Source organism: Coffea eugenioides, chromosome 6, assembly GCF_003713205.1.
Source record: "Coffea eugenioides isolate CCC68of chromosome 6, Ceug_1.0, whole genome shotgun sequence".
Taxonomy (NCBI): Eukaryota; Viridiplantae; Streptophyta; class Magnoliopsida; order Gentianales; family Rubiaceae; genus Coffea; species Coffea eugenioides.
Genome location: NC_040040.1, coordinates 24,761,013 through 24,770,230, shown reverse-complemented (window position 1 = coordinate 24,770,230; position 9,218 = coordinate 24,761,013). Strand labels below are relative to the sequence as shown.

The 9,218-nt window shown below is 35.4% G+C and overlaps 1 long non-coding RNA gene across 1 annotated transcript; it reads left to right on the top strand.

Annotated features, from left to right (window-relative positions):
• Positions 1-5,005: 5,005 nt before the first annotated feature.
• On the top strand, positions 5,006-8,958 carry LOC113776160. Its single transcript, XR_003468981.1, has 4 exons — positions 5,006-5,317; positions 7,143-7,233; positions 8,314-8,550; positions 8,679-8,958. It is a non-coding gene; the product is annotated as an uncharacterized LOC113776160 (long non-coding RNA).
• Positions 8,959-9,218: the final 260 nt, after the last annotated feature.

Genomic DNA, 9,218 nt, shown 5'->3' with positions numbered 1-9,218 from the left:
GCTGCACAAGTTATTGTTTGCCCTGTGCAGCTGAATTCAGTTTCAAGCAATGGAGATTCCTAACAAGAGGTAATTTTGGCCTAATGTTACTCAAAACTGCAAACTCTTGTTTCTGAATATTTCCATTGAGATATGGTATTTCATTTTTGTCCAATGGTAGCTGTTGGTACTCTTGGTTCTGTAATTTAGCAATGAGGCACGTATCATTCTCAATAAACTTTCCCATCATCTTTGTTAAAAAAAAAAAAAAGAGCTACCCAAGCTGATAGGGCAGCTTTAGTAGAGTAGTAGATAGCAAATATCCCTAAATTGAGCCAGTACCATGAATTTTGGGGAAAAGCCAGAATTTGAAGACTGAATCAGAAGGAAAACAAGACCTAAGGTTGTCACGACATAATTTGAGGTAAAGATCTCAATATTTTCCATTTATTTTCGAACATTTCTTTCTAATGGCTGTTTGTTAATGTGTCTTCTGCCCATTATGTGTAGGCTTATCACAGTCTGTGCTTGGATTTGAGTTTAGTGTTGGGTGCTGTAAATATCTGTTGATTGTGTAATGAAGGGATTTTCTGAAGAGTTTTTATTCTGTAATTTTAGATTTGATATTGGTTGGTTCCTGTTTAAAAGGAAAATGAAGAACCCGTTTCTTGACTTGATATTTCTATTCCTATAATGAGTTGGACAACAGTAGATTGAGGCCAATTTTTCTGTTGAACATTTGAATCGACTGATTTAATTCAAGGACTTCTTCCCCATTGCCCCCACTATAATGGTGGGTAGTGATAAGAGAAAGAGTTTTTCATAAGAGGACGTATGCAATAGACGTTTCTGATGATCATTACAGTTTATGTCTTCGGAAATAGGCAAAGGATGCAGTATATTTATCCAAAATAGTGAATTTATCCAAAAAACAGAATGAATTTGTTTGATCAGGCACATGTGTACTATGAAACTTCAAACGATTGTGTAGACTTTCTTGCTAACTATGATAGGAAAGTAGATGCCAACGTCACATTCAAGGGGAATTCATATTTCCTTCCTGCTTGGTCTGTGAGCATTCTTGCAGACTGCAAAAATGTTGTTTTCAACACAGCAAAGGTAACTTGTAGAACACTTGCATTAAGTTAGTTATATGCAGGATAGACACAGCGAAGGGCCAAGTTTTAAATCACAGCCCCGCTTAAGTTTAGAAATTTTTGCAACTCTTTCAAGATTTACTTATTTTGAATAGAGATTGTCCTAGTGTTGTATCTTCTTCTCGTCCACTCTGCCAAAGAGAGAAAATCTGTTTAGCTATGATGACGGCCTGCTTGTGAATGAATGGAGCTTCTTTTTCAGTTTTAGAATTTCTTGTCAACAACTACTGCTGACTATTCTGCCAAGCAAACAGAGTTCTCTAGTTGGTTTTGATGTGCTTTATATAGGATTGCACTTAACCTGTAAAGAGTCCATATATTGTTCTACTAATTTAGATAAAAGCATTTAATGCCAAAGATAAAGTAAAAACATGGTACTGACAGAAGCTTTATGGTACTGAATCATTAATGAGGTTATTGTTCTTTAACAAGTCAACCACAAGAATATAGTTAAACTACTGGGTTATTGCTTAGAGACAGAAGTTCCTCTATTGGTCTATGAATTTATCCCTAATGGCACCCTCTCCAACTTCATTCATAATTAGATAGATGATTCATTCTCCTTCACTTGGAACTTCAGACTAAGAATAGCAAGTGAAGTAGCAGGAGCATTGGCATATTTACACTTGGCAGCCGCAATTCCCATCTATCATAGAGACATCGAGTCCAACAATATACATTTGGATGGGAAGCACATAGCCAAAGTGTCAGATTTTGGAACTTCAAGGTCCATTGAAGCTGATAAAACTCATGCAACTACACTTGTTAGAGGTACTTTTGGCTACTTGGTGATAGCACTAGGTTGGCTCCAGCTGCCTTTCCACTATTATGGGATACAATTTAACTTCGAAACCAAAAAATGTAATGGAGTTTTTGTTTTGACATCTGTTTCATTCTCTCTCCTCTTTCTTTTTCTTTTTCTTTTTCTTATAATTTATATTGTAAAAGCAAAATGGATTAACGGCCCACTCATAAGCTTAGTTGAGCACAGTATATACGACAATGTCTCATCAAGAAGAAAGAATCTTATGAAAATGAAATAACATTTTGGAAATGGACAAGATTCTTAAATTTGTTAGTCATAGCACATTTTTTATTTTTCCTTTTTAAGAACCATGAATGCTATTACTGCTCTACTCAATCTATAAGTATAATTAATACTTTCATGTTCATACTTGATATGCCATTCAAGAATTGAATAGGATTCTCAAACTAAATAATAGACTTGTATATTTCCTTGTTTTCTGCTTCTTTTTTCTTGTCATGTCTTCATAACAGCACTTAACTGGAATTGTAAAGAGACTAGCTAAAGCCTAAAAGGTCAGCAATGGGAGAAATTTTTATCCAGATAAGAGTTTTGCTCAAACTCAATATTCTATTAAGGACAATATGGAACTCTATTGATCTAAACAACTACCACAGTTCACTAATTCGATGAGTTTCTGTCATTATGAAACTGAAGTATACATAAAGGTGGAGAAAATGAAGACGATGGCACGAATATCTTTGTGACAGAACTTATCATGACATAAACTTGACCTATATAAACCTCAAGTAAAAATTTTCTCTTTACCCATTTTTTCCTCACTCAGTCCTACCACTCCTAGTTAAAAATCTGTCAGTACCATGTTTTTCAATCCATTTTCCTCACTAAATCTTAGAATCTATATGCATGTAGTTTATTCTTTTTCTCAACTTTCTGTGCAACTGATTTTGTTCCTGATGGTAACATATCTAATCCCATTAAATGGGTTGTTACACTTGGTGCATTATGTTTGGTGTTCTATTTTCTGTATATTTGTTCACTAATCAGCTTTTTCATTGGAGCCTCAATTGAAAAATGGTTCTCAGCTTTTTCATTGCCTTTTTTGCAGCTGCTTTACACTGGACTCAAGAGACAATTAGGCCTGTTTTTACCTCTGTTCTTCTAATTTTTCATTACTTGTCAGGTAACTTCTTTAAACTATGTTTTAATAGATTGTTTTTGACTTATTAGTCTCTCTTTTAAAGGATGCAACTGCAACAACACTAACAGATTTGCAGTTGCTGCCACTTAACAGTTCCATTCCTTGTTCCTTCAAAATGAAATTCATGGATGATTGTCTAAGCTAGCAAAAGTGTATGTTTAATATATAATCTGGAAAAAACACAGAGAAGTAGAGATTTTCCTATTTTACCCCTTGCCTACTTATGCACATTAGGAATTGCACTTATATCTTTATAGATTCACTTCAAGAAATCTATTGTTTCATAACTAGCTTATCTATGCTTATTTCTGGTTGTAATGTGTAGATAAAAATTTGTGACTTATGTTCTGGATTTGTAACTCTAGGACATGGACAAAAATTGGATGAAACTTGATAATAGAAAGGACGAGTCTTATAAACTTGGGGTGGCTGCTTTCTTAAAATTCACATATTCTTTTATTTTGGCTGAAACTCTTTTTTTGACTGATTTTTTTACTTATTAAGTTCACAATAGTTGGATATGCTGAAACTCTAAAGAAAAGTTTATTTTCAATGCAGTCTAGCTTCATATTGATCGTGAGAAGACTGTTGGATATGCTGCTAGAGATGATTGAAATATGACATTGGTGCTATAGTCTATGTTTTAGTTTAGAAATCTAGTACTCTTATCTTTTGGGAAGGATATGTATTGGCCATTACTACTTGAATTGATTATGTGGGATTTAGGACCCAACATTTGTGGTTCACTTTTGTTTTGATTAATTTATAGATGTGTTATGACCAAATATATGAATTTGCGGCATATATTCTACGTTGATTTTGCCTTTTGTCAAATTAAATGTTATGGTTGATTTTGCCTTTTGTCAAATTGAATGTTCTACTATAATTGTTGAAAATGCCATGGCAATACTATATTTGTAATGGCCAATTTCAACTCTTTAAGACAAACTCAGTGATAACCTTCAAAGTTGTCACTATCATGCAAATTTAATTTTTTACTATAATTGTCGGAAATGTCGTGACAATGCTATATTTGTAATGAACAATTGCGATCTTTCAAACAAAGTTGTAAGTTCACTAAGTGACGACTATTCTTGTCACTGAATACTAGGAATGATAGTGACAAGTTCAAGTCGTCACTGTAGAGTTCAAATTTGTGACGACTTTTGCTACCTTTTATGACAAAAAAATATGTGAAACAGTGACAAGAAAATTCGTCACAGAATGACAACCGTTAGTGACGACTTAGTTCTCGTCATTAAATAATAAGATTCAGTGATGACTTTAAAAGAGTTGTCACACGTACCTATTTGTGACATAGAATTAGGGACAACCATGTGACAATGGAAAAAGTCATCACTATATTCATATAATGACGACTTTTTGATTTTTAGTGATGACTTTTTATTGTCACAAAAGGCCAAATTTCTTGTTGTGCTCCTTTGTTCCCATGTCTCCCTCTCATTTCCCTTCCTTCTAGTGACCTTATCTAATCACACGGAGAAGATCTGGTTACGAACAGAGATTTAGTTGCAGCCAAATCTTCTCTCTAGTGACCAAATCCGATCATCAAGAAAGAAAAGGATAGAGAGAGAGAGAAAAGAAAGGGGGAGAGAAGAAGGGAGAGGAAAAAGGAAATGGAAGGAGGGAAATTAGGCAGGAGAGAGAGTCACTACTACAAAAATGATCTTTAGTCACACACTTAATATGACATTTTCTTAAAAGTGTCACAACAGAAAGTTAATGTAACATGCAGTAGGGAACGTCATTACAGTGACAAAGAAAATGACGAGTACGACGTCGTATCACTCTAATTCGTCCAAATAGAAGTAAAAAGTGAAAAACAAATGCGGGAAAGAGAATGGCGCTACACTTCAGCGCCATTTTTTTGGGGGAAAAAATCTAACAACTCCAATGAACCCACTGAACTTTACTCTTTGTTCATCCGAGTTCTCTCTCCTAAAATCTTCAATCACATTAACTCTCTCTGAAAAAAGCCAAAATCCTTCACCCCTCTAACAACCGAATCCCTTGTTTCTTTCCCTTTCTTCTATCCGATTTTTAATTCTCCCCAATTTGAAGACAAAAATGTAATATTTGAGATCTGTCAGCCCGAAGTGCAACGGTGGAGGACGGTGTTCATTGGAAATCGCCAACAACTCTCAGGACTTGTTCTTCTACTTACAACAACATCTGAAGGAAGATTACTACCAGGTAACCTATACATTTTAGACAAAATTAATAACTTTTTTTTATTACTCTATTTCTTCTCCGGAGACGGCGTGGGACATGGGGCAGGAGCAAGATGGGTGACAGAGGGTAGCCCAGGCGGTGCCTTGCTAAAAATTATCACCCAACTCGACATTCATTTTGGGTGCTACTTTTTTTGCCCCCTATAACTAAAATTTTAATTGGATTCATTCCTCTGCCACTCTTCGGCTGCCTCAGAGAACCTCGACTCTGGTAACAAAATTGCCGTTCCTCATTCCCTTCGCCGCCGTTAGACCCAGAAAATTGGACCTTTTGTAACTGCAAAAGAATGGTGCGAATAGCTGAGGCTAGAAAAATGAGATCTTTAGGCTCATCATACGCTTGTTTGGAGTTTTTGAGTTATCAATCTCTACAAAGATGCTTAGTCAGCGGAACTGCAAAAGGGAAATCTAAAATCAAAGGATCACAGCCATTGAAGAGATCGAAGGTAACAACCAATAAAGGAACTGGGTCGGGTGATTCGAATCAAAAAGAAGGTGGGCCTAGAAAAAAATCTGAATTTGATGAATTGGTCGACGAGTGCTTGGCTTTGACTTCCCCAATCAGATTCTTGAAGCATAAGGAAAAAGCTAGGGAAGCTGAGAGAGAAAAGATGGGGCTGAAAAGTAAGGTAATGATTACACTTGGTTGATGAGTATAGCAAGGTTCTGATTATGCTGGGCTTGCCAAGGAGTATAGCAGGGTTCTGATGAGGAAGCATAGAGCTAGACAGGCTGCTGAGTCTGCATTCTTGAGGTGTAAGAAAGAAGCTATTGAGGCATTACCCGAGGGTCTGAAGGCTGCTGCTTTGGTCCCCAATTTGACACCCTTTCCGGCGAATTGATTTATGGCCAATTTTCACCTCCTATTGAAGGGTATATCGAGAAGGTTAAGGCGGCAGCCAAGAGGAGTTCTGGCAAGGAAAAACTTAGATGATCGCTTGAAATTTTTTTTATTACTTTCTTTTTGGGTTTCTTTTTACTGCATTTACTGTCTTCTTGCTGAATTTTCTGGTTCTATTTATTTTATGGTGCATTTTCAAATTTCACTTTCTTTACAAATATGTGCCTTCTCTTCTGGCTACAAGAATTCTTGCTGTAATTGAGTTTATTGTGAAGAAGAGTGGCTTTTTAGTCATCTTTGCACTAGTTCATTGTCTGAATGGTTATCAAATTACCCAGAATGCTTTTACGCTAGGATTTGTAGGTAGGACCTGAATTCATTTTACTAGTTCATTGATCCTGATTTGTATCTTGTTCTGTTATTGAAGTAGCTTGAAAATTTCTGTTATTGAAGTAGCTTGAAAATTTCTTGGACTGCATAGTTGTTGACCCATAATGCAGTTGGTCTTTCTCCAACTTTTGAGACGCCAATATCTATTAGGAATAGCTGCCCATAGGCCATCCGACAACTTAACAGTTGGCTAGTACCTCATGTGCCTTCCAGTACTAGTTTCTTTGCAATAACTAGAATAGGACTTTTTACTTGACCCTTTTGCGTGAGCTTGACTCCAGCCTTGTCACCCCATTTTTCTTCTTTGGGAGCTCCAGGATTTCCTAAAATGGTTAGCAATTAGGTGTTCTCTTTAAATATCTTCTGCCTTTGCTGCAAAACTTGACCAAAATTGAAGTAGGTAAATTGGCTTAGAACTTCCTACCACTAACATTTGCATCATTGGTATTGAACTTGATATAGAATGCTCTGCCCATAGGATTCTAATGCAAAGTGCATCTTACATACATAGCATATATCAAGTGGTGACTAAGTCAAGCTTATTCCATCAATGCAGTTTCAAGTTTGTAGCGGCCATCATCTTCGATTCCATCTAGCGAGCACTGATCGTTGATTCCCTTTCCACTTGGAGCAAATTGGAGTTGTTGGTAACCAAAAATATACATTATGTTTCTGCTACTCTTAGGTTGCCAATACATTATAGTTCGAGGCAATTATTTCAATTGTATAGAAATTCTATTGCTGATTAGTTGGGTTGCTAATATGTTGTCCAAGTTCTCTATCTCAAATTGATATTGGCTATATTATTGGACTAATTTTGAATTCCGTAGACTGTTATTCTTTTGTGCCTACCATCTGTTCGATAGTTTGTGTCTTACAATCTGAAATTGAACTTTTGCTATCTTTCCTTTTGATATCATATTCTGTTTTGATACTTTTGGATTAGTTCTTATTACTCAAAAGTCTAGAACACCTGGATATGTGAACATTCTGTTTTGAACTGCCTAGAACACTTGGATTAGTTCTTACAACATAGTTTTGATACTTTTGGTAGCTTTACTTTAGAAGATATTCCATGAGTGATTTGTGTCTTCTATTAATCCTGTTGAAATTAGTTTTCTTATCTAAGTAAATGTTTCATGCAAAAATCAGTAATAGTTTAGGTAGAATTCTCTTGTAGATGCTAATGAGGCTTTTTTTCTTTTTATAATTAGAATCTATGTGAACATGGATAAAAGATGGATGAGTATGTCACGATCAAGTGATGAGTATAAAGCTGGTTTAGAAGATTTTCTTGATTTTGCATTTACAAATGGAAGTATAGGGGAGATGATTTTATGCCCATGCATTAGGTGCGGGAATGGGGTATTTGTCACGAGAGAGCAGGCCAAATCACACTTGATATGGAAAGGGTTTATTAAGGGATATACTCAATGGTTAGCTCATGGAGAGGTATCTTCGAATTTGCATCATACATCTTCACATTATGACCTTTTTTAGATGTTGCGTTCACAAATGGTTTTCATGAACATGTTTGTAATTGCTTTATGTTAATTGTGGAGATTCTTGTTTTGGATATCATTATTGATTGTAATGGACTGCACTTTGGTTTTGGTATTTGTTGTGGCTGTCATTTTGGGTTGATTCTTGTGGTATTGTGATTGAATATCTGTTCAAGACTTGCTCTCTTATATGTGGTTATATGTTTTATAAAATTTGTTTTTAAGGTTGGGGATAAAGTTACAGTAAGAACCATGGTTGATTCGAGCAAAATTTGTGCTGTTGGAGTGGTTAGAAATTTGGATCCAACTTCTGAAGTTGGTGACACACCTTTGGGATCACATTGGTGTGAAATCCATGTGAATGTGCCTGTGGAGAATGATGAAGAGCTAATGAGGCCATACCATAATTTTCGCAAGATTGGAGATGCAATTGGAGTAGCTATTGCTTGGCCAATAAACCTGGTAATCTTTTTATCTTATCTTTATCATTTGTTTAACTTAATTTTTATTTATTTTCTAACATTAAAACTGTAAAAGAAGAGCTGTAGATGTGATTGTAACTCCTATTTCTTGGTTTATGACACTTGTAGGTGATTCTTGAAGAAAACTAAAGGATCCTTGGGTCAAATGGCTATATTTTGAAGACATTGTCAATGCGTTTTTTGTTGAGTTCTTGTTGAACTATTGCTTCTTTGATATGTATTGGCAATACTACTGCAATACTCATAACTTTTGAAAAATCTCTGAATTGGCATGTAATTTGTTGACATAGTAGCCATGTAAGTTACTTGGATGATGTACTTTTGCACCAGTTTGGCTGCTTGTATTGCACTAATTACTATGAAAATGTAAATCACCTTGATTTTCCTTTATAAGATGGTACTAATAACTTTATTATTCCAAAAATTAGAATCTATATTGTGCAGGCAGGATGAAATGTGATTCTGCTTTTGGGTATAAAAATCCGGATGGTACACAGGGCTAATGCAATATGATGTATTGACACTAAAAAGTGTCACCACTTCGAGTTTTGCAGTTCATAATATTCACAAATTTTCATGTTAACAAGTGTCAGAACAACCTAATCTAGTTACACCATAAAAGTGTCATAATATTTCATTTTACTTATA